General features: G+C 46.3%; 5 non-coding genes across 5 annotated transcripts; all 5 read left to right on the top strand.

Annotated features, from left to right (window-relative positions):
* Nucleotides 1-2,577: 2,577 nt before the first annotated feature.
* trnal-uaa (transfer RNA leucine (anticodon UAA)) lies at nt 2,578-2,660 on the top strand. Its single transcript has one exon. It is a non-coding gene; the product is annotated as a tRNA-Leu (tRNA).
* Nucleotides 2,661-5,796: 3,136 nt separating this feature from the next.
* Nucleotides 5,797-5,879, top strand: trnal-uaa (transfer RNA leucine (anticodon UAA)). Its single transcript has one exon. It is a non-coding gene; the product is annotated as a tRNA-Leu (tRNA).
* A 2,459-nt stretch (nt 5,880-8,338) lies between these two features.
* Nucleotides 8,339-8,421, top strand: trnal-uaa (transfer RNA leucine (anticodon UAA)). The gene has a single exon. It is a non-coding gene; the product is annotated as a tRNA-Leu (tRNA).
* Nucleotides 8,422-10,822: 2,401 nt separating this feature from the next.
* trnal-uaa (transfer RNA leucine (anticodon UAA)) lies at nt 10,823-10,905 on the top strand. The gene has a single exon. It is a non-coding gene; the product is annotated as a tRNA-Leu (tRNA).
* Nucleotides 10,906-23,704: 12,799 nt separating this feature from the next.
* On the top strand, nt 23,705-23,787 carry trnal-uaa (transfer RNA leucine (anticodon UAA)). Its single transcript has one exon. It is a non-coding gene; the product is annotated as a tRNA-Leu (tRNA).
* Nucleotides 23,788-25,299: the final 1,512 nt, after the last annotated feature.

Here is a 25,299-nt window from a genome sequence, read left to right as displayed (position 1 = left end):
TACGAACCATATTCACCAGAAATGGGCTGCCTGAACAGATTTGCTCCGACAATGGACCACAGTTTGTGTCTGAAGAGTTCCAGAGGTTCTTAAAGAACAATGGTGTTAAGCATTACACATCCGCCCCATATCATCCAGCCAGCAATGGATTGGCTGAGAGGTTCGTTCAAACATTCAAGAAGGCTATCAAGGCAATGTGTAATGAAGACATACCCCTACAACACAAGGTGGATAACTTCTTGTTTGCCTACCGGAATGCGACACATGCGGTTACCAACCAAACTCCAGCCATGATGTTCTTCAATCGAAGACTAAGATGCCGCTTGGATTTGGTTAAGCCAAACATCAGAAGAGATGTGGAGAACAGGCAGTTTCAGAATATGAATGAAAGGCCAACCAGGAGTTTCAAGATAGGTCAACCACTTTTGGCCCGGGACTACCGCACAGAGAAATGGCAGCCAGGAACGATCTGCACACGGCAAGGACCTCTAATGTATACCGTGGACGTTGGAGAGAGCATTGTAAGACGCCATGCTGACCAGATTCTAGAGTCACTGGAAAACGTCAAATCTACACCACGATCCTATACACCTGGTGATGAAACCGAAGTACCAATTGCATCTACCTCAGAATTGGTGATATTGGAAGCAGATGAACCAAACAACGACGTTGATCCCGAATCAACTTTGCCAGAAGAACCTGATACCCCAAAGAGGCGTTATCCGGACAGAATCAGGAAGCCTCCTCAAAGACTGAATTTATAATTGATTAACTTCAGCTAATGTATATAGCAACTGTAATTGTAAATATGTTATTTAATTATTAATTGAATGTTATGTACTGTTTAGCTAAAAGGGGAGGAATTGTAGTGTATGTACCTTGAAGAAGGAACTATATTCTGCAGCCCCTGTATACTGCAGTACCAGTAGTGACCACCCCTGTATATAAGCCTGTGAAGTAACTTTGTATAGTAGTTCCAGTTTTGTCTCCATTCAGTAAACACCTGTTATAACCAACTTCTGCAGTCCGTGTCTCAATTACACACGGACATTACAGGGCACGGAGGAGGGAAAGAGAGACAGAGAGAAAGAGATTAACAGGGTTACGGACTGTCTGTCTCTCTTTGTCCTCTCTATCTTTGTGTCTCTCTTTCTTTGTCTCTCTCTCTGTCTCTCTCTCTCTGTCTGTGTGTGTCTCTCTCTCTCTGCCTCTCTCTGTTTCTCTCTCACTCTTTGTTTCCCTCTCCTTGATCAATCCTCCCTCTGGGTCTGGTGAAGGAGCTCAGGTCTGTTCACTGCGCCATTTTTGCTCTGCGCTTCTGCAGAGACTGCAAAGCAGTATCTTCCATCAGTGCCTCATTAAATATAGTGAAATATCCCCGCCTGTTACGTGGGAGACTGGGGTTTAATTCCCCGATGGACAGTGAGCATTAATCTGTAATGATGTATCCCAGTGTAGCTTCAAGTTAAAAAGCTACAGTGGAAAACAAAATATCAAAAATTGCGAGAGGGTACTGTCCCTTTGAGAAGTTTCTTCAATATAGACTGTTTCGGGGTGAAGTGCTCTTATGCGGTGGATGATTGCGATTTTATCTGAGCAACATTTAAAATCTTACAGACCCAGCAGTCGTGGCTGAGTGGTTAAGGCGATGGGCTAGAAATCCATTGGGGTCTCTCTGCGCAGGTTCTGATCCTGCCAACTACAGTTTCAGCATTTTTCATCCCATTTCATTTCGAAATATGACCAAATCCCTGGAGAACTTATCCTGAGTTGGGCGGAATTAAATCCAACACCTCGAACTTTTTCATTGATCTGCAAGTATGCATGAAATATACGGTCGGAAATAGAACAACAATCAGACAAATCAGGGTTTAAACTAATTTCGCAGGGGTCCATCCTTTCCTGATATGTACACCCTTGCAATTCTGGTATCATCCTTGTAAATCTTCTCTGTACCCTCTCTGTGCCTGTGTGTCTCGCTGTGTCTGTGTGTCTCTCTGTGTCGGTCTGTGTGTCTCTCTGTGTCTGTGTGTGTCTCTCTGTGTGTCTCTCTGTGTCTGTCTGTGTCTCTCTGTGTGTCTCGCTGTGTCTGTGTGTTTATGTCTGTGTCTCTCTGTGTCGGTCTGTGTGTCTCCCTCGGCTCTGCTCAACTCTGTGGCAAGGTGGAGCTTGAAGGCCCGATTCTCAGAGACTGGTAGGTCCATGGAATATGCTGCCCCAAAAAGATGTAGAAGCTACATCATTACATAAATTTAAAACAGAAATAGACAGTTTCCTAGAAGTAAAGGGAATTAAGGGTTATGGGGAGCGGGCAGGAATTTGGACATGAGTCTAGGTGCGGATCGGTCATGGCCCTGTGGGTAGCGGAGCGGGCCCAGGGGCCGTGTAGCCTGATCCTGCTCCTATTTCGTGTGTCTAATCCTGTTAGGTTCAGGAGATGGTTCTGTGATAGTGGATTGGCGGTTAGGATCAGATCAGCCATGATCTTATTGAATGGCGGAGCAGGCTTGAGGGATTGATTGGCCTACTCCTGCTCCTATTTCTTATGTTCTTATGTAGTCCATCAGTAATCCCAGCACCAGGATGGCCGAGTGGTTAAGGCGTTGGACTTAAGATCCACTGGGTTTATACCCGCGTGGGTTCGAACCCCACTCCTGGTAACTTTTTAATTTAATGATCCATTTCCTTTCATCCTGCTTTGCGACACTCATTTGTCATCAGCTGATTCTCCAACAAACTAATGAGATGTTTACAGATATGGAAAGAAAGATCTCATATGTAATTCTTAAAGTGCTATTTTGGCATCTGCTGAATCTGCATTTTTCTCTCACTCTCTCTGTCACTCTCAACTAACAAAGAGAAGGGATCGTGAAATGTTTTTACATCTTTCAGTCTCCACCTCTCTCTGTCTCACTATCTGTGTCCCTCTCATTCTCTCACTCTCTTTTTTTCTCTCTCTCTCTTTCTGTCTCTCTCTGTTGCGCATTTGTCATGTGCCTCCTTTTTTGTCTTTCAGCCTGTCTCTGTCTGTTTCTCTCTGTCTTTCTCTCTCTCTCTCTCTATGTCCCACGCTGCCCAGTTCTGTTCACAGCTCGATTAGTGTTCTGACATGCTGGGTATTCGTTAGTTTCTCGTTAGTTTAGTGGTGAGTATCCCCGCCTGTCAAGTGGGAGACCGGGGTTCAATTCCCCGACAGGGAGGATGATTTTAACATCTCAAATTTTAAACCTTTGGACAACTCCTTAAAAACCTCCTTGGAAAAGTAGAACAGAAAAAAATCAAATAAAATTATTTGGAAAGATTTACTGTCATATGAAGAACTGTATAACAACTTCCTGCACCAGTTCCTCGTTAGTATAGAGCTCTCTCTCTGTTTCCCTCTCCCTTTTGTGTGGGGCGCGGAGGAGGGAGAGAGTGACAGAGAGAAAGAGATTAACAGGGTTACGGACAAAAAGCGGGGGGTGGGACTGAGCACGACTGCACTTTCAAAGAGACAGTACAGGCACGGCGGGCCGAGTGGCCTCCTTCTGGTCCTTGATAGTATAGTGGTGAGGTTTCAATTCCCCGACAGGTTCTCCCTAATGTCTCTTCCTCTGTCTCACTCGTATTTAACTGTAATTCTTCAAAAGTGCTATTTTGGCATCTGTTGAATCTGCATTTTTCTCTGTCACTATTCACTAACAAGGAGAAAGAGAATTCAGTCTCTACCCCTCTCTGTCACACTATCTGTCTCTCGGTCTCCCTCTCATTCTCTCTCTCTTTGTCTCTCTCTCTCTGTTACACATTTGTCATAAGCCTCCTTTGCCTCTCTCTCTCTGTCCCTCTGTATCTGTCACTGTCTCTCTCGTTCTCTCTCTGACTGTCTCACTATTTGTCTCTCTTTCTCTGTTTGTCCCCATCTCTCTCTCTTTCTGTCTCTCTATGCCTTTCTCACTCAGTCCAGTTCTGTTCACAGCTCAATTCTTGCTCTGACAGATTTTCTGGTCATCCGTTCCTCGTTAGTATAGTGGTGAGTGTCCCCGCCTGTCATGTGGGAGACCGGGGTTCAATTTCTCTGACGGGAAGGCAGCATTTTTAACAACTCGAATTTTAAACCATTCTACAGCTTCTTAAAATCCTCCTTGGAAAATGAGGACAGAAAAAAATGATTGAAACTCATTTTGAAAGATTTACTGTCATATGAAGAACTGTCATAACAACTTCCTACACCAGTTCCTCGTTAGTATAGAGCTCTCTCTCTCTCTGTTTCTCTCTCCCTTTTGTGTGGGGTGTGGAGGAGGGTGAGAGTGACAGAGAGAAAGAGATTAACAGGGTTACGGACTGTCTGTCTGTCTGTCTCTCTTTTTCCTCTCTATCTTTGTGTCTCTCTCTCTGTCTCTCTAGCTGTCTCTGTCTCTCTCTGTGTGTCTCTCTCCGTGTTTCTCTCGCTCTTTGTTTCCCTCTCCTTGCTCACTCCTCCCTCTGGGGCTGCTGAATGGGCCCAGGCCTGTTCACAGCGCCATTCTTGCTTTGCGCTTCTGCAGTGCCTGCAAAGGAGTGTCTTCCGTCAATTACTCGTTAAATATAGTGAAATATCCCCGCCTGTTACGTGGGAGGCCGGGATTCAATTCCCCGCTGGGCAGCAAGCATTAATCTGCAATGATGTATCCCGGTGTAGCTTCAAGTTAAAAAGCTACAGTGAAAGACAGAAGATCAAAAATTGCGAGAGGGGACTGTCTCTTTGAGAAGTTTCTTCAATATAGACTGTTCAGGGACTGAGTGTTCTTATGCTGCAGAACGATGGATGATTGCGATTTTATCTGAACAACATTTAACTCTTCATAGACCCAGTAGTCGTGGCTGAGTGGTTAAGGCAATGGACTAGAAATCCATCGGGGTCTCCCCGTGCAGGTTTGAATTCTGCCGACTATGGTTCCAGCATTTTTCATTTCATTTCAAAATGTGACTGAATCCCTGGAGAACAAATCCTGAGTTGGGCGGAATTAAATCCCACACCTTCCAACACCTCGAAGTTTTTCACTTTTTCATTGTGCAAGTATGCACGAAATATACGGTCGGAAATAGAACCACAATCAGACAAATCAGGGTTTAAACTAATTTGGCAGCGGTCCATCCTTTCCTGATATGTATACCCTCGCATTTCTGGTATCATCCTTGTAAATCTTCTCTGTACCCTCTCTGTGTCTGTGTGTCTCGCTGTGTCTGTGTGTCTATGGATGTATGTCTCTCTGTGTCGGTCTGTGTGTCTCTCTGTGTCTGTGTGTGTCTCTCTGTGTCTGTCTGTGTCTCTGTGTGTGTCTCGCTGTGTCTGTGTGTTTATGTCTGTGTCTCTCTGTGTCGGTCTGTGTGTCTCCCTCGGCTCTGCTCAACTCTGTGGCAAGGTGGAGCTTGAAGGCCCGATTCTCAGAGACTGGTAGGTCCATGGAATATGCTGCCCCAAAAAGATGTAGAAGCTACATCATTACATAAATTTAAAACAGAAATAGACAGTTTCCTAGAAGTAAAGGGAATAAAGGGTTACGGGGAGCGGGCAGGAATTTGGACATGAGTCTAGGTTCGGATCGGTCATGGCCCTGTGGGTAACGGAGCGGGCCCAGGGGCCGTGTAGCCTGATCCTGCTCCTATTTCGTGTGTCTAATCCTGTTAGATTCAGGAGATGGTTCTGTGATAGTGGATTGGCGGTTAGGATCAGATCAGCCATGATCTTATTGAATGGCGGAGCAGGCTCGAGGGGTCGATTGGCCTACTCCTGCTCCTATTTCTTATGTTCTTATGTAGTCCACCAGTAATCCCAGCACCAGGATGGCCGAGTGGTTAAGGCGTTGGACTTAAGATCCAATGGGTTTATACCCACGTGGGTTCGAACCCCACTCCTGGTAGCTCTTTAATTTAATGATCCATTTTCTTTCATCCTGCTCAGCGACACTCGTTTGTCATCAGCTGATTCTCCAACAAACAATGAGAGGTTTATAGATATGGAAAGAAAGATCTCATATGTAATTCTTAAAGTGCTATTTTGGCATCTGCTGAATCTGCATTTTTCTCTCACTCTCTCTGTCACTCTCAGCTAACAAAGAGAAGGGATCGTGAAATGTTTTTACATCTTTCAGTCTCCACCTCTCTCTGTCTCACTATCTGTGTCCCTCTCATTCTCTCACTCTCTCTTTTTCTCTCTCTCTCTTTCTGTCTCTCTCTGTTGCGCATTTGTCATGTGCCTCCTTTTTTGTCTTTCAGCCTGTCTGTCTCTGTCTCTTTCTCTCTCTCTGTCTCTACGTCTCACTCTGCCCAGTTCTCTTCACAGCTCGATTAGTGTTCTGACATGCTTGGCATTCATCAGTTCCTCGTTAGTATAGTGGTGAGTATTCCTGCTTGTCACGTGGGAGACCGGGGTTCAATTGCCCGACAGGGAGGATGATTTTAATATCTCAAATTTTAAACCTTTAGACAGCTCCTTAAAAACCTCCTTGCAAAAATAGATCAGAAAAAAATCAACTAAAATTATTTTAAAGGATTTACTGTCATATGAAGAACTGTATAACAACTTCCTGCACCAGTTCCTCATTAGTATAGAGCTCTCTCTCTCTCTGTTTCCCTCTCCCTTTTGTGTGGGGCGCGGAGGAGGGAGAGGGTGACAGAGAGAAAGAGATTAACAGGGTTACGGACAAAAAGCGGGGGGTGGGACTGAGCACGACTGTTCTTTCACAGAGACAGCACAGGCACGACGGGCCGAATGGCCTCCTCCTGTGCTGTAAGCTTCTATGAATCTATGAAACTCAGAAAAGCTTATTAAATATGTGACTTACACTTAAACATAGAGAGCAGGCACACATGTCTGTCTGTTTGTGCCTTGTCTCAAGCACTGCATAACTACTTCCTCTACCAGGTCCTTGATAGTATAGTGGTGAGGATTCAATTCCCCGACAGGTTCTCTCTGTCTCTCTTTTGTCTCTCTCTCTTTGTGTCTCCCTTTCTCTCTCTACATGTCTCTCTCGCTCTTTGTTTCCCTCTCCTTGCTCACTCCTCCCTCTGGGGCTGGTGAATGAGCCCAGGTCTGTTCACAGCGCCATTCTTGCTCTGAGCTTCTGCAGAGAATGCCCAGCAGTGACTTTGGTCAGTTTAGTGGAGTATCCCCGCCTGGTGAGCGGAGTTCTGCGATGGGGCGAAATGCGTCTTTAAGATGTGAAATAGTAATTAAATTGGTTCGTGTTAAAAAGCGAGGGAGGAACATGGAAGAGTGAAACAATGCAAAGGGAGATTGTCTCTTTGAGAATTTTCTTGAGCGGAGACTGTTCAGGGACTGAGTGCTGTTTTGCTCCAGAGCGATGGATGAGTGCGATTTTATCTGAGCAACATTTAAAATTTCACAGACCTAGTAGTTGTGACCGAGTGGATAAGGCGATGGACTAGAAATCCATTGGGGTCTCTCCACGCAGGTTCGAATCCTGCTGATGATGATTCCGAGTGTTTTTCATTTCTTAATGTAAACAAATTCCTGGAGAACCGATTCTGAGTTGGGTGGAATTAAATCCCACACTTTTCAACACCTCGAAGTTTTTCACTTTTTCATTCATCTGCAAGTTTTCACGAAATATACGGTCGGAAATAGAACAATAATCAGGCAAATATGGGTTTAAAATAACTTGGCAGGGGTCCATCCTTTCCTGATATGTATACCCTCGCATTTCTGGTATCATCCTTGTAAATCTTCTCTGTACCCTCTCTGTGTCTGTGTGTCTCGCTGTGTCTGTGTGTCTATGGATGTGTGTCTCTCTGTGTCGGTCTGTGTGTCTCTCTGTGTCTGTGTGTGTCTCTCTGTGTCTGTCTGTGTCTCTGTGTGTGTCTCGCTGTGTCTGTGTGTTTATGTCTGTGTCTCTCTGTGTCGGTCTGTGTGTCTCCCTCGGCTCTGCTCAACTCTGTGGCAAGGTGGAGCTTGAAGGCCCGATTCTCAGAGACTGGTAGGGCCATGGAATATGCTGCCCCAAAAAGATGTAGAAGCTACATCATTACATAAATTTAAAACAGAAATAGACAGTTTCCTAGAAGTAAAGGGAATTAAGGGTTACGGGGAGCGGGCAGGAATTTGGACATGAGTCTAGGTTCGGATCAGACATGGCCCTGTGGGTAGCGGAGCGGGCCCAGGGGCCGTGTAGCCTGATCCTGCTCCTATTTCGTGTGTCTAATTCTGTTAGATTCAGGAGATGGTTCTGTGATAGTGGATTGGCGGTTAGGATCAGATCAGCCATGATCTTATTGAATGGAGGAGCAGGCTCGAGGGGCCGATTGGCCTACTCCTGCTCCTATTTCTTATGTTCTTATGTAGTCCACCAGTAATCCCAGCACCAGGATGGCCGAGTGGTTAAGGCGTTGGACTTAAGATCCAATGGGTTTATACCCACGTGGGTTCGAACCCCACTCCTGGTAGCTCTTTAATTTAATGATCCATTTTCTTTCATCCTGCTTAGCGACACTCGTTTGTCATCAGCTGCTTCTCCAACAAACAATGAGATGTTTATAGATATGGAAAGAAAGATCTCATATGTAATTCTTAAAGTGCTATTTTGGCATCTGCTGAATCTGCATTTTTCTCTCACTCTCTCTGTCACTCTCAACTAACAAAGAGAAGGGATCGTGAAATGTTTTTACATCTTTCAGTCTCCACTTCTCTCTGTCTCACTATCTGTGTCACTCTCATTCTCTCACTCTCTTTTTCTCTCTCTCTCTTTCTGTCTCTCTCTCTTGCGCATTTGTCAGGTGCCTCCTTTTTTGTCTTTCAGCCTGTCTGTCTCTGTCTCTTTCTCTCTCTCTGTCTCTACGTCTCACTCTGCCCAGTTCTCTTCACAGCTCGATTAGTGTTCTGACATGCTTGGCATTCATCAGTTCCTCGTTAGTATAGTGGTGAGTATCCCTGCCTGTCACGTGGGAGACCGGGGTTCAATTCCCCGACAGGGAGGATGATTTTAATATCTCAAATTTTAAACCTTTAGACAGCTCCTTAAAAACCTCCTTGCAAAAATAGATCAGAAAAAAATCAACTAAAATTATTTTAAAGGATTTACTGTCATATGAAGAACTGTATAACAACTTCCTGCACCAGTTCCTCGTTAGTATAGAGCTCTCTCTCTCTCTCTGTTTCCCTCTCCCTTTTGTGTGGGGCGCGGAGGAGGGAGAGAGTGACAGAGAGAAAGAGATTAACAGGGTTACGGACAAAAAGCGGGGGGTGGGACTGAGCACGACTGTTCTTTCACAGAGACAGCACAGGCACGACGGGCCGAATGGCCTCCTCCTGTGCTGTAAGCTTCTATGAATCCATGAAACTCAGAAAAGCTTATTAAATATGTGACTTACACTTAAACATAGAGAGCAGGCACACATGTCTGTCTGTTTGTGCCTTGTCTCAAACACTGCATAACTACTTCCTCTACCAGGTCCTTGATAGTATAGTGGTGAGGATTCAATTCCCCGACAGGTTCTCTCTGTCTCTCTTTTGTCTCTCTCTCTTTGTGTCTCCCTTTCTCTCTCTCCGTGTCTCTCTCGCTCTTTGTTTCCCTCTCCTTGCTCACTCCTCCCTCTGGGGCTGGTGAATGAGCCCAGGTCTGTTCACAGCGCCATTCTTGCTCTGAGCTTCTGCAGAGAATGCCCAGCAGTGACTTTGGTCAGTTTAGTGGAGTATCCCCGCCTGGTGAGCGGAGTTCTGCGATGGGGCGAAATGCGTCTTTAAGATGTGAAATAGTAATTAAATTGGTTCGTGTTAAAAAGCGAGGGAGGAACATGGAAGAGTGAAACAATGCAAAGGGAGATTGTCTCTTTGAGAATTTTCTTGAGCGGAGACTGTTCAGGGGCTGAGTGCTGTTTTGCTCCAGAGCGATGGATGATTGCGATTTTATCTGAGCAACATTTAAAATTTCACAAACCTAGCAGTTGTGGCCGAGTGGTTAAGGCGATGGACTAGAAATCCATTGGGGTCTCCCCACGCAGGTTTGAATCCTGCTGATGATGATTCCGAGTGTTTTTCATTTCTTAATGTAACCAAATTCCTGGAGGACCGATCCTGAGTTGGGTAGAATTAAATCCCACACTTCTCAACACCTCGAAATTTTTCACTTTTTCATTCATCTGCAAGTTTTCACGAAATATACGGTCGGAAATAGAACAATAATCAGGCAAATCAGGGTTTAAAATAACTTGGTAGGGGTCCATCCTTCCCTGATATGTATACCCTCGCATTTCTTGTATCATCCTTGTAAATCTTCTCTGTACCCCCTCTGTGTCTGTGTGTTTATGTGTGTGTCTCTCTGCGTCGGTTTATGTGTGTGTCTCTCTGTGTCGGTCTGTGGGTGTCTCTGTGTGTGTCTCTCTGTGTTGGTCTGTGTGTGTCTGTCTGTGTGTGTGTCTCTCTGTGTCGGTCTGTGGGTGTCTGTGTGTGTTTATGTGTGTGTGTCTCTCTGTGTCGGTCTGTGGGTCTCTCTGTGTCTGTGTGTCTATGTGTGTGTCTCTCTGTGTCGGTCTATGGGTCTCTCTGTGCCTGTGTGTCTCTCTGTGTCTGTGTGTTTATGTGTGTGTCTCTCTGTGTCGGTCTGTGGGTCTCTTCTCTGTGTCTGTGTGTCTCTCTGTCTATGTGTGTGTCTCTCTGTGTCGGTCTGTGGGTCTCTCTGTGTCTGTGTGTCTTGCTGTGTCTGTGTGTCACTCTGTGTCGGTCTGTGTGTCTCTCTGTGTCTGTGTGTCTCTCTGTGTCGGTATGTGTGTCTCTGCTCTGCTCAACTCTGTGGCAAGGTGGGGCTTGAAGGCCCGATTCTCTCAAAGACAGTCCGCTACCAATTCTAGCACCAGGATGGCCCAGTGGTTAAGGTGTTGGACTTAAAATCAATTGGGTTTATACCCGCGTGGGTTCGAACCCCACTCCTGGTAACTCTTTAATTTAAGATCCATTTCCTTTCATCCTGCTCAGTGACACTCGTTTGTCAACAGCTGATTCTCCAACAAACAATGAGATGTTTATAGACATGGAAAGAAAGATCTCATATGTAATTCTACAAGTCCTATTTTGTCATCTGCTGAATCTGTATTTTTCTCTCACTCTCTCTGTAATTCTCAACTAACAAAGAGAAGGGATCGTGAAATGTTTTTACATCTTTCAGTCTCCACCTCTCTGTCTCACTACCTGTGTCCCTCTCACTCTCTCTTTTTCTCTCTCTCTCTTTCTGTCTCTCTCTGTTGCACATTTGTCATGCGCCTCCTTTTTTGTCTCTCTGCCTGTCTGTCTCTGTCTGTCTCTCTCTGTCTATCTCTGTCTTTCTCTCTCTCTCTGTTTCTCTGTCTCTCTCTCTGTCTTTCTCATTTGTCAAGTTCTGTTCACAGCTCAATGTTTGCTTTGGCAAAGTATCTGTTTCAGTTCCTCATTAGTGTAGTGGGGTGTATCAGTATCTGCCACGCTGGAGACCGGGGTTCTAATTCCCAGAGAGAGAGGATGATTTTAACATTACAAATTTTAAACCTTTGTGCAACTCCTTAAAAAGTTCCTTGGAAAAGTAAAACAGAAAAAAAATCAACTAAAATTATTTTAAGGATTTACTGTCATATGAAGAACTGTATAACAACTTCCTGCACCAGTTCCCCGTTAGTATAGAGCTCTCTCTCTCTCTCTCTCTGTTTCCCTCTCCCTTTTGTGTGGGGCGCGGAGGAGGGAGAGTGTGACAGAGAGAAAGAGATTAACAGGGTTACGGACTGTCTGTCTGTCTCTCTCTTTATCTTTGTCCTCTCTATCTTTGTGTCTCTCTTTCTTTGTCTCTCTCTCTCTGTCACTCTGTCTGTGTGTGTGTCTCTCTCTCTGCCTCTCTCTGTTTCTCTCTCGCTCGCTCCTTGTTTCCCTCTCCTTGCTCACTCCTCCCTCTGGGTCTGGTGAATGAGCCCAGGTCTGTCACTGCGCCATTCTTGCTCTGCGCTTCTGCAGAGACTGCAAAGCAGTGTTTTCTGTCAGTTCCTTGTTTAACATAGTGAAGTATCCCTGCCTGTTACGTGAGAGTCCGTGGTTCAATTTCTGAATGGGATGTAAGCATTTTTTAAGATATTAAATTACAATGATGTATCCTGGTGCAGCTTCAAGTTAAAAAGCTGCAGTGAAAAGTTGAAGAGTGAAAAATAATTAATAATTTTGACCTCCTTTGCTGAATCCTAAACTGCTCCCAATCCTCAAGATTGCTAATTAATCCTTTCTCATTGCATAATAACCCCTCTAAAATTGCCTGATCTCTAGTTGGTTCCTCGACATATTGGTCCTGGAAACCATCCCGTATACACTCTAGGAATTCCTCCTCCACAGTATTGTTACTAATTTGGTTAGCCTAATCTATATGTAGATTAAAGTCACCCTTATTGCACGCGTCTCTAATTTCCTGTCTAATTGTCTCTTTGAGAAGTTTCTTCAATCTGGACTATTTCGGGAGTAAGTGCTCTTATGCTACAGAACGAGTGAAGACTGTTCAGGGACTGACTGCTGTTCTGCTCCAGATCGATGGGATTGCGATTTTATCTGAGCAACATTTAAAGCTTAATAAACTCATTAGTTGTGGCCGAGTGGTTAAGTTGATGGACTAGTAAACCGTTGGGGTTCTCCCTGCGCAGGTTCCAATCCTGCCGAGTACAGTTCCAGCATTTTTCATTTCATCTCAAAATATAACCAAATTCCTGGAGAACTAATCCTGAGTTGGGCAGAATGAAATCCCACACTCTTCAACACCTCGAAGGTTTTCACTTTTTCATTGTGCAAGTATGCACGAATATAGGCTTTAAACTATGTTAAACTAATTTGGCAGGGGTCCATCCTTTCCTGATATGTGTACCCTCACAATTCTGGTATCATCCTTGTAAATCGTCTGTGTGTCTGTCTGTGTCTGCGTGTTTATGTGTGTGTCTCTGTGTCGGTCTGTGTGTCTCTCTGTGTCTGTGTGTCTCTCTGTGTTGGTCTGTGTGTCTCTCTGTGTCGGTCTGTGTGTCTCTGTGTGTCAGATGTTTACAGGTAATCTTTCTAACTGCCATTTATCACACCTCGGCAGAGAGATAATCACAGGAATCAAAGGTGTGAATGGTGTCCAAACAGGTCAGTCAGGAAACATTACATCAAAGAGCAATCTGACATTATTCTCTGACTATATAAGCTGTGTCTTTATGCATTTCTCCACTTCACCTGACGAAGGAGCAGCGCTCCAAAAGCTTGTGATTTCAAATAAAACTGTTGGACTAGAACCTGGTGTTGTGTGATTTCTTACATTTGTTTCTCTCTCTCTCGCTCTTTGTTCCCTCTCTTTGATCAATCCTCCCTCTGGGTTTGGTGAATGAGCCCAGGTCTGTTCACAGCGCCATTCTTGCTCTAATAAATGGGTTGGAATAAACGGGTCGTTTTCCGAGTAGCAGGCAGTGACTAGTGGGGTACCGCAAGGATTGGTCCCTAGGACCCCAGCTGTTCACAATATATATTAATGATCGGGACAAGGGAATTGGATGTAATATCTCCAAATTTGCAGACGACACAAAGCTGGGTGGGAGGGTATGCTGCGAGGAGGATGTCATGAAACTCCAGTACGATTTGGACAGGTTAGGTGATTGGGCAGAAACATGGCAAATGCACTATAATGTGGATAAATGTGAGGTTATCCACTTTGGTGGCAAAAGCAGGAAGGCAGATTATTATTTGAATGGCAATAGATTGGGAGAAGGGGAAGTGCAAAGAGACCTGGGTGTTCTTGTACACCAGTCGCTGAAGGTAAGCATGCAGGTGCAGCAGGCGGTTAAGAAGGCAAATGGTATGTTGGCCTTCGTAGCAAGAGGGTTCGAGTACAGGAACAAGGATGTCTTGCTACAGTTGTGCAGGGCCTTGGTGAGACCGCACCTTGAGTATTGTGTGCAGTTTTGGTCGCCTTATCTGAGGAAGGACGTTCTTGCCATGGAAGGAGTGCAGCGAAGATTCACCAGGCTGATACCTGGGATGGCAGGAATGACGTATGAGGAGAGATTGTGTCAATTGGGTTTATACTCACTGGAGTTTAGAAGATTGAGTGGGGATCTCATCGAAACCTATAAAATTCTGTAAGGCCTGGACAGACTAGATGCTGGAAGGATGTTCCTGATGGTCGGGGAGTCCAGAACCAGGGGTCATAGTCTAAGGATAAGGGGTAGGACATTTAGGACTGAAATGAGAAGGAATTTCTTCACCCAGAGAGTGGTGAATTTGTGGAACTCTCTGCCACAGAGGGCGGTGGAGGCCAGTTCATTAAATATATTCAAGAAAGAGTTGGATATATTTCTTGAGGCTAAAGGGATCAAGGGATATGGGGAGAAGGCAGGGACAGGGTACTGAATTTGGATGATCAGCCATGATCTCATTGAATGGCGGAGCAGGATCGAAGGGCCGAATGGCCTACTCCTGCTCCTATCTTCTATGTTTCTATGTTTCTATGCTCTGCGCTTCTGCAGAGAATGCAAAGCAATGTTTTCTGTCAGTTCCTCGTTTAGCATAGTGAAGTATCCCCACCTATTATGTAAGAGTCCGGGGTTCAATTCCTGACCAGAAAGTAAGCATTTTTTAAGATATCAATCTACAATGATGTATCCTGGTGCAGCTTCAAGTTATAAAGCTGCAGTGAAAAGTTAAAGAGTGAAAAATAATTAATCATTTTGTCCTCCTTTGCTGAATCCTAAACTGCTCCCAATCCTCAGGTTTGCTGCTTTTTCTGGCCAAATTATATGCCCTCTCCTTGGATCTTATGCTAGCCCTAATTTCCCTTGTTAGCCACGGTTGAGTCACCTTTTTTGTTTTATTTTTATGCCAAACAGGGATGAACAAATTCTGTCGTTCATCCATGCGATCTTTAAATGTTTGCCATTGCCTATCCACCGTCAACCCTTTAAGTAACATTCCCCAATTAATCCTAGCCAACTCGTGTCTCATACCATCGTAGTTTCCTTTATTTAAATTCAGGACCCTTGTCTCTGAGTCAACTACTTCACTCTCCATCTTAATGAAGAATTCTATCATATTATGATCGCTCCTCCCCAAGGGGCCTCGCACAACACGATTGCTAATTAATCCTTTCTCATTACATAATACCCCATCTAAAATGGCCTGATCTCTAGTTGGTTCCTCAACATATTGGTCCAGGAAACCATCCTGTATACACTCTAGGAATTCCTCCTCCACAGTATTGTTACTAATTTGGTTAGCCCAATCTCTATGTAGATTAAAGTCACCCATGATAACCGCCGTGCCCTTATTGCACGCATCTCTAATTTCCCATCTAATTGCCTCTTTGAGAAGTTTCTTCAATCTGGACTATTTCAGGAGTAAGTGCTCTTATGCTACAGAACGATGGATGAATTTTCTTGAGCAGAGACTGTTTCGGGACTGACTGCTGTTTTGCTCCAGAGCGATGGATGATTGCAATTTTATCTGAGCAACATTTAAACTTTCCGAAAGCCAGTAGTCGTGGCTGAGTGGTTAAGACGATGGACTAGAAATCCATTGGGGTCTCCCCGCACAGGTTTGAATCCTGCTGGCTATGGTTCCAGCATTTTTCATTTCATTTCAAAATGTAACCAAACCCCTGGAGAACTAAACTAGTACGATAGCAAAATAACTGCAGATGCTGGAAATCCGAAATAACAACAGAAAGTGCTGGAAAAACTCAGCAGGCCAAGCAACATCCATGGAGAGAAAATAGTCCTGAGTTCGGCGGAATTAAATCCCCACTTTTCAACACCTCGAACTTTTTTCACTTTTTCATTGATCTGCAAGTATGCACGAAATATCCGATCGGAAATAGAACAACAATCAGACAAATCAGGGTATAAACTAATTTGGCAAGAGTCCATCCTTTCCTGATGTATACCGTCGCATTTTTGGTATCATACTTGTAACTCTTCTCTGTACCCTCTCTATGTCTGTGTGTCTCGCTGTGTCTGTGTGTGTCTGTGTGTTTATGTGTGTGTCTCTCTGTGTCGGTCTGTGTGTCTCTCTCTGCTCTGTGGCAAGGTGGAGTTTGAAGGCCCGATTCTCACAGAGACAGTCCACAAGCAATCCCAGCACCAGGATGGCCAAGTGGTCGAGGTGTTGGACTTAAGATCCAATGGGTTTATACCCATGTGTGTTCCAACCCCACTCCTGGTAACTCTTTAATTTAAGATCCATTTCCTTTCATCCTGCACAACGACAATCGTTTGTCATCAGCTGATTCTCCAACAAACAATGAGATGTTTATAGATATGTAAAGGAAGATCTCATATATAATTCTTAAAGTGCTATTTTGGCATCTGGTGAACCTGCATTTTTCTCTCACTCTCTCTGTCACTCTCAACTAACAAAGAGAAGAGATCGTGAAATGTTTTTACATCTTTCAGTCTCCACCTCTCTCTGTCTCACTATCTGTGTCCCTCTCATTCTCTCACTCTCTCTTTTTCTCTCTCTCTCTTTCTGTCTTTCTCTGTTGCACATTTGTCATGCGCCTCCTTTTTTGTCTCTCTACCTGTCTGTCTCTGTCTGTCTCTCTCTTTGTCTGTCTCTCTCTGTCTATCTCTCTCTGTGTGGCTCTCTGTTTGTTTCTCTCTCTGTGTCTCTCTCTGTCTTTCTCATTTGTCAAGTTCTGTTCACAGCTCGATTCTTGCTCTGACAGATTCTCTATGTGTCAGTTCCTCGTTAGTATAGTGGTGAGTATCCCCACCTGTCACGCCAGAGACCGGGGTTCAATTCTCTAACCGGGAGGATGATTTTAACAATCCAAATTTTGAACCTTTGGCCAACTCCTTAAAAAGTTCCTTGGAAAAGAAGAACAGAAAAAAAATCAACTAAAATAATTTTGAAAGATTTACTGTCATATGAAGAACTGTATAACAACTTCCTGCACCAGTTCCTCATTAGTATAGAACTCTCTCTCTCTCTGTTTCCCGCTCCCTTTTGTGTGGGGCGTGGAAGAGGGAGAGAGCGACAGAGATAAAGAGATTAACAGGGTTACGAACTGTCTGTCTGTCTCTCTTTATCTTTGTCCTCTCTATCTTTGTCTCTCTCTTTCTTTGTCTCTCTCTTTCTCACTCTGTCTGTGTGTCTCTCTCTCTCTGCCTCTCTCTGTTCCTCTCTCGTGATGTGGAGATGCCGGTGTTGGACTGGGGTGGACAAATGTAAGAAGTCACACAACACCAGGTTATAGTCCAACAGCTTTATTTGAAATCACAAGCTTTCGGAGCTGTGTCCTTATGCATCTCTCCACTTCACCTGATGAAGGAGCAGCGCTCCGAAAGCTTGTGATTTCAAATAAAGCTGTTGGACTATAACCTGGTGTTGTGCGACTTCTTACATTTGTTTCTCTCTCTCTCACTCTGTCTGTGTGTCTCTCTCTCTGCCTCCCTCTGTCTCTCTGTCGCTCGCTCTTTGATTCCCTCTCCTTGATCAATCCTCCCTCTGGGTCTGCTGAATGAGCCCAGGTCTGTTCACAACACCATTCTTGTTCTGCGCTTCAGCAGAGACTGCAAAGCAGTGTTTTCTGTCGGTTCCTCGTTTAACATAGTGAAGTATCCCTGCTTGTTACGTGGGAGACAGGGGTTCATTTCCCCAACGGGTAGTAAGCATTTTTTAAGGTATCAATCTACATTGATGTATCCTGGTGCAGCTTCAAGTTAAAAAGCTGCAGTGAAAAGTTGAAGAGTGAAAAATAATTAATAATTTTGTCCTCCTTTGCTGAATCCTAAACTGCTCCCAATCCTCAGGTTTTCTGCTTTTTCTGGCCAATTGATATGTCCTCTGCTTGGATCTTATGCTAGCCCTAATTTCCCTTGTTAGCCACGGTTGAGTCACCTTTTTCGTTTTAATTTTATGCCAAACAGGGATGAACAAATTCTGTAGTTCATCCATGTGATCTTTAAATGTTTGCCATTGCCTATCCACCGTCAACCCTTTGAGTTACATTCCCCAATCAATCCTACCCAACTCGTGTCTCATACCATCATAGTTTCCTTTATTTAAATTCATTACCCTAGTCTCTGAGTCAACTATTTCACTCACCATCTTAATGAAGAATTCCATCATATTATGATCGCTCCTCCCCAAGGGGCCTCGCACAACAAGATTGCTAATTAATCCGTTCTCATTACATAATACCCAGTCTAAAATGGCCTGATCTCTAGTTGGTTCCTCGACATATTGGTCCTGGAAACCATCCCGTATACACTCTAGGAATTCCTCCTCCACAGAATTGTTACTAATTTGGTTAGCCCAATCTATATGTAGATTAAAGTCACCCATGATAACCACTGTGCCCTTATTGCACGCATCTCTAATTTCCCATCTAATTGTCTCTTTGAGAAGTTTCTTCAATCTGGACTATTTCGGGAGTAAGTGCTCTTATGCTACAGAACGATGGATGAATTTTCTTGAGCGGAGACTGTTCCGGGACTGACTGCTGTTTTGCTCCAGAGCGATGGGATTCCGATTTTATCTGAGCAACATTTAAAGCTCGACAGACCCAGTAGCCGTGGCTGAGTGGTTCAGGCGATGGACTAGAAATCCATTGGGGTCTCTGATGCGCTATCAATTACTCAAAAGACTGAGGTTAAGCGAGTAACTAACAGGCTTTTATTAACAAGAGAATGAAGGTGTGCCTCGAGTGGTCGACCGGTCCAGAATGCAGAGGGACTGTGGAGCAGTCACCTTTATACCTGGACTCGTGGGAGGAGTCAGCCGAGGCATGTACAGACATGTACACAGTGGAATACAAACAGTGGTTTACCACATTCACCCCTTGTTTAAAAATGAGTCCGGCGGGGTGAAGTGTATTAAAAGTTAGTGTATTGGAGTCTCTCCGGAGGTCTTGTCTGCCGCTGTGATCGATGTGGCGACGGCAGGGGTAGTGAAGCTTCCGGCGTCGAGTCCCGCGTAGGCTGGGGCACTGGTGTGTAGTCCTCGTGGGTGTCGAGCGGGTCGCGGGGCCCAGGCGTGCCGTCTGCTGGGGCTGGATATTGGGTCGTGGGGGGGGGTGGTAGTGGGTAGTGGGTTACTGCGGCCCCCGAGGGTGTGAGGTCTCGTATGGAGACTGTGTCCTCCCGCCCGTCCGGGTATGCAATGTAAGCATACTGGGGGTTGGCGTGGAGGAGGTCGACCCTCTCGACCAGGGGGTCCGTTTTATGGGTCCTCACGTGTCTTCTCAGTAGGACCGGCCCTGGGGATGTCAGCCATGGCAGTAGCGATGTCCCCAATGTGGACTTCCTTGGGAAGACAAACATTTTCTCATGAGGGGTGGCGTTAGTGGCAGTGCAGAGCAGTGACCGAATAGAGTGGAGCGCATCGGGGAGCACCTCCTGCCAGCGGGAGGTCGGAAGGCCCCTAGACTTTAAGGCTAGCAGGGCGGCCTTCCAAACTGTCGCATTCTCTCTTTCCACCTGTCCGTTCCCCCGGGGGTTGTAACTGGTGGTCCTGCTTATGACAATACCCCTAGCGAGCAGGTACTGGCGGAGTTCGTCGCTCATAAACGATGAGCCCCAGTCGCTATGGATATAGCTGGGGAAACCAAACAGGGTGAAGAGGTCGTTCAGACATTTAATGACCGTGGCACTGGCCATGTCCGGGCAGGTGATGGCGAATGGGAAACGGGAGTACTCATCAATAATGTTGAGGAAGTACACATTGCGGTTGGAGGAGGGGAGAGGCCCTTTAAAATCAACGCTCAGGCGCTCGAAGGGGCGAGTGGCTTTTATCAGGTGAGCCCTGTCTGGTCTATAGAAGTGCGGTTTGCACTCAGCGCAGACTTGGCAGTTCCTGGTCATGGTCCTGACCTCCTCAATGGAGTAAGGCAGGTTGCGGGCCTTGATGAAGTGGAAGAACCTGGTGACCCCCGGGTGGCAGAGGTCATTGTGGAGGGCCCGCAGTCTATCGATCTGCACGCTTCGCGCAGGTGCCACGCGATAGAGCATCCGGGGGTTCATTGAGCTTCCCGGGCCGGTACAAGATCTCGTAATTGTAGGTGGAAAGTTCGATTCTCCACCTCAAGATCGTGTCGTTTTTGATTTTGCCCCTCTGCTTGTTGTTAAACATAAAAGCAACTGAACGCTGGTCAGTGAGCAGGGTAAATCGTTTTCCGGCCAGGTAGTGCCTCCAATGACGCACAGCCTCCACAACAGCCTGGGCCTCCTCAACAGCGGAGTGTCTGGTCTCCGGGCCCTGGAGGGTTCGTGAAAAGAAGGCCACGGGTCTCCCCACCTGATTAAGGGTAGCGGCCAGGGCAAAGTCAGATGCGTCGCTTTCCACCTGGAAGGGGATGGATTTGTCCACTGCGTGCATGGTGGCTTTGGCAATGTCTTCCTTGATACGCTGGAAGGCTAAGCGGGCCTCTGCCATCACGGGAAAAGAGGTGGACTTGATCAGCGGACGGGCCTTGTCCACATAGTAGGGGACCCACTGGGCGTAATAGGAGAAAAACCCTAGGCACCTCTTCAGGGCCTTGAGGCAGTGGGGCAGTGGGAGTTCCATAAGGGGACGCATCCGGTCGGGGTCGGGACCGACGACTCCGTGTTCCACAACACAGTCAAGGATGGCGAGGCGGGTTGTGCGGAATATGCACTTCTCCTTGTTATATGTCAGGTTCAGGAGTTGGGCGGTGCAGAGGAATTTTTCGAGGTTTGCGTCATGGTCCTGCAATTCACGGCCGCAGATGGTCACATTGTCCAGATATGGGAAAGTGGCCTGCAACGCATTTTGATTGACCATCCGGTCCATCTCCCTTTGGAAGATGGAGACCCCGTTGGTGACGCTGAAGGGAACCCTAAGGAAGTGGTAGAGGCGGCCGTTTTGCCTCAAAGGCAGTATACTGGTGGTCCTCAGGGCAGATAGGGAGCTGGTGGTATGCTGATTTCAGGTCAATGGTCGAGAAGACGCGGTACTGCGTGATCTGGTTGACCATATCAGCTATGCGGGGGATTGGGTAAGCGTCCAGCAGGGTGTCGCGATTTATTGTCTGGCTGTAGTCGATGACCAGGCGCTGCTTCTCGCCGGTCTTAACGACCACAACCTGGGCTCGCTAGGGGCTGGTGCTGCCCTCAATAATCCCCTCCTTCAGGAGCCGCTCCACTTCGGTTTTAATGAAAACCCTGTCCCCGGCACTGTATCGCCTGCTCTTTGTGGTGATGGGCTTACAGTCGGGGGTGAGGTTAGCAAACAGTGGGGGGGGCGGGGTGACTCTGAGTGTGGAGAGGTTGCACCTGGTGCGCGGCGGGCAATTTTGAAGCTGCTGGCTGCGGACTGTGAGTGGGGGGAGGGGTCCACCGTACGCCATCGTAACACTTTTAAGGTGGCACTGAAAATCTAACCCCAGTAGAATGGCAGTGCAGAGGTGGGGTAGGACCAGAAGTTAAAAATTATCATACACAGTCCCGTCTACTAAGAGTGTCACCACGCAGTAGCCGCCAATGTCCGCCGACTGGGTCTCGGAGGCCATAGAAATCCGCTGGTGTGCAGCCTGGACTGGGAGAGAGCAACGCCACACCATGTCGGGGTGGATGAAGCTCTCCGTGCTCCCAGAGTCAAAAAAGCAGATTGTTTCGTGACCATTTACCTTAATGTCCATTGTGGACCGGGCCAGTTGGTGCGGTCTCGCTTGGTCCAGCGTAACGGAGGCCAGCGTAGGCGTCGGTGTGTCGCTGTGGGTATCAGATGAGGCGGTGTTGGGGGCCTGCTGCGTCCCGGCTGTCGTCCAAGTTGGCGGCGTCCATGATCCCCATGTGGCTGGAGGCGTCCAAAATGGCTGCTGTTCCGGTGGTTCGCACATGGCTGGGGAGGCCCAAGATGGCGGCCCACACGGCCCATACGCGGCACTGCTGGGGTTCGGGGTGGCTTTGGCTCTGCAGACGCTGGCGTAGTGTCCCTTCTTCCCGCAGCCCGAGCAGATCGCATTTTTCGCCGGGCAGCGCGCTCTGGGGTGTTTGGCCTGGCCACAGAAGTAGCATTTCTGGCCTTGGGACACTGCTGTCTGGCCTTGGGGCACCGCTGCGGTAGTTGGCCCATTGCTGGGATGTGGCTGGGGTGGCACGGCGCTATGAGACGGTCCTACCGTGTCCCAGGCTGTCGTTCCCCGCGGCGTCCACGGTGCAGAGGAGTAGGCATCCATGCCCCGGTAGGCTGCGTCCAATGATAGTGCGAGTTCAGAGGCCTTGTTGAGGTCGAGGTCACTCTGCTCCAACAGTCGCTGTCGGGTGTAATTGGACCTGTGGCCCGCTACAAAAGCATCCCAGATAAGTTCCTCTGTGTACACGGCGGCCTTTACATCCTTACAGCCACAGGCCCGGCCAAGCACAGACAGTGCCTGAAGGTATTCCTCGGTCGATTCCCCAGGTTGTTGTTTACGACTCCCCAGGAGGTGCCTAGCGTACACTTCGTTCACTGGGCGCGTGTACTGGTCCTTGAGGAGCTTGATAGCATCCGCGTACGAGGTCGCGTCCTGGATGACCAAGTACGCTCGGTGGTTCACTTTGGAGGTCAGGACATCCAGTTTGTCCTCGTCCGATTTGACCGTTGCAGCGGAGGCGATCAGGAATTTTTCAAAGCACCTAAGCCAGTGAGTAAACTTGGTGGATGCGTCCGCCTCCCGATGGTCTAAGTCCAGGCATGCTGGTGTGAGGATCTTCTCCATTATAAAAATCTTGTTAATAAAATTGATGCGCTATCAATTACTCAAAAGACTGAGGTTAAGTGAGTAACTAACAGGCTTTTATTAACAAGAGAATGAAGGTGTGCCTCGAGTGGTCGACCGGTCCAGAATACAGAGGGACTGTGGAGCAGTCACCTTTATACCTGGACTCGTGGGAGGAGTCAGCCAAGGCATGTACAGACATGTACACAGTGGAATACAAACAGTGGTTTATTGAGAAGTTTCTTCAATCTGGACTATTTCGGGAGAAAGTGCTCTTATGCTACAGAACGATGGATGAATTTTCTTGAGCGGAGACTGTTTCGGGACTGACTGCTGTTTTGCTCCAGAGCGATGGGATTGCGATTTTATCTGAGCAACATTTAAAGCTCGACAGACCCAGTAGCCGTGGCTGAGTGGTTCAGGCGATGGACTAGAAATCCATTGGGGTCTTCTCGCACAGGTTTGAATGCAGCTGACTACGGTTCCAGCATTTTTTATCCCATTTCATTTCAAAATGTAACCAAACCCCTGGAGAACTAAACACTAGTATGAAAGTAAAATACTGCAGATGCTGGAAATCCGAAATAACAACAGAAAGTGCTGGAAAAACTCAGCAGGCCAGGCAACATCCATGGAGAGAAAATAGTCCTGAGTTCGGCGGTATTAAATCCCACACTTTTCAACACCTTGAACTTTTTCACTTTTTCATTTGTCTGCAAGTATGCACGAAATATACGGTCGGAAATAGAAAAACAATCAGACAAATCAATGTATAAACTAATTCGGCAGGGGTCCATCCTTTCCTGATATGTATACCCTCGCATTTCTGGTATCATCCTTGTAAATCTTCTCTGTACCCTCTCTGTGTCTCTGTGTCTGTCTGTGTCTGTGTGTCTATGTGTGTGTCTCTCTGTGTCTGTGTGTCTCTCTGTGTCTGTGTGTCTATGTGTGAGTCTCTCTGTGTGTCTCTCTCTGCTCTGCTCAACTCTGTGGCAAGGTGGAGCTTAAAGTCCCGATTCTCACAAAGGCAGTCCACAAACAATCCCAGCACCAGGATGGCCGAGTGGTTAAGGCGTTGGACTTAAGATCCAATGGGTTTATACCCACGTGGGTTCGAACCCCACTCCTGGTAAACTCTTTAATTTAAGATCCATTTCCTTTCATCCTGCTCAGCGACATTCGTTTGTCATCAGCTGATTCACCAACAAACAATGAGATGTTTATAGATATGGAAAAAAATATCTCATATCTAATTCTTCAAGTCCTATTTTGGCATCTGCTGTACCTGCATTTTTCTCTCACTCTCTCTGTCACTCTGAACTAACAAAGAGAAGAGATCGTGAAATGTTTTTACATCTTTCAGTCTCCACCTCTGTCTCACTATCTGTGTCCCTCTCATTCTCTCACTCTCTCTTTGTCTCTGTCTCTGTCTCTCTCTGTTGCACATTTGTCATACGCCTCCTTTTTTGTCTCTCTATCTGTCTGTCTCTGTCTCTTTCTGTCTGCCTCTCTCTCTGTCTAACTCTCTCTGTATGGCTCTCTGTCTTCCTCTGTCTGTTTCTCTCTGTCTGTCTGTTTCTCTCTGCCTGTCTCTCTGTCTCTCTCTCTCTCTTTGTCTGTCCAATTCCAATTCCAATTAAAATGCTTTATTGGCATGAAAGTTTACAGAGAACCATATTGCCAAAGCTTACATAGCAAAAAGGTACAGTTTTCCAACATTCTGTAGGTGTCAATCGATTTGACATTTGTTGGGTACATACAATATTACTTTTAAACAATATTAATTTTAAACAGTCTTTGTACTTCATTTGGTACGTTCAATATTAATTTTAAACAGTCTTAATTTTAAACAGTCCTCAGGTTGTGACATGTTGTTACATATTTGGCCCCAAGGTATGGTCTGTCTCCTTCTCCTAGGACTAATCTCAATTTTGACAGATCATCCAATTCCTTGAAATCTGGGGTTGTTTGGCTTAGCTTGTTGAATAATATGTTTCTTGATGTGTTGAATTTTTCGCATTTTAGGAGGAAATGCATTTCTGTTTCAACCTCGCCAGCCAGACATTGATCGCATATTCTATTCTCTCTAGGCTGCCAGGATTTCTTGTATCTGCCTTTTTCAATTTCCAGTTGGTGGTCGCTTAGTCTGTACCTGGTGAGGGTCTGTCTCTGTTTTGTGTCTCTGATGGTCGTGAGGTAGTCTGCCAGTTTATATTCTCTTTTTAGGGCCCGGTAACATTCTAATCTGCTTTGGCTTTCGGTTATTTTGTTCCAATGTTCCAGGTAGGTTTCTTTGCATTTTTTAATGATTTGGTTCACTCGGATTGGTGTTTGGGCGGCTGTGTTGGTCTGGGGCTGGTCAGGGTCCGGCTGAGTACTTAGTTTCCGTAGCAGCTGACTCAGGGGACTCTTTTCTGGGTTTAGCTCTTGGGTCTGAAAGGCTTTGAAATGAAGGGTGTCTGGGGAGCTAGATTTGAGGTGATTTAGGAAGTTTAGTGCTCGTTTTTGGATGTTTATTATCAGTGGGTATCTGCCTAGTTCGGCTCTGCATGCATTTGTTGGCGTTTTCCTTTGGGTGCGAAGGATGCTTCGGCAGAATTCTGCATGTAGGGCTTCTATTGTATGTTTTTCCCATTTAGTGTAG

This window comes from Somniosus microcephalus, chromosome 4, assembly GCF_052327205.1.
Source record: "Somniosus microcephalus isolate GS21.2 chromosome 4, FLI_Smic_1.0, whole genome shotgun sequence".
NCBI lineage: Eukaryota > Metazoa > Chordata > Chondrichthyes > Squaliformes > Somniosidae > Somniosus > Somniosus microcephalus.
The sequence above is the reverse complement of the archived record's forward strand: the minus strand, read 5'-3'. Positions and strand labels throughout refer to the sequence as shown.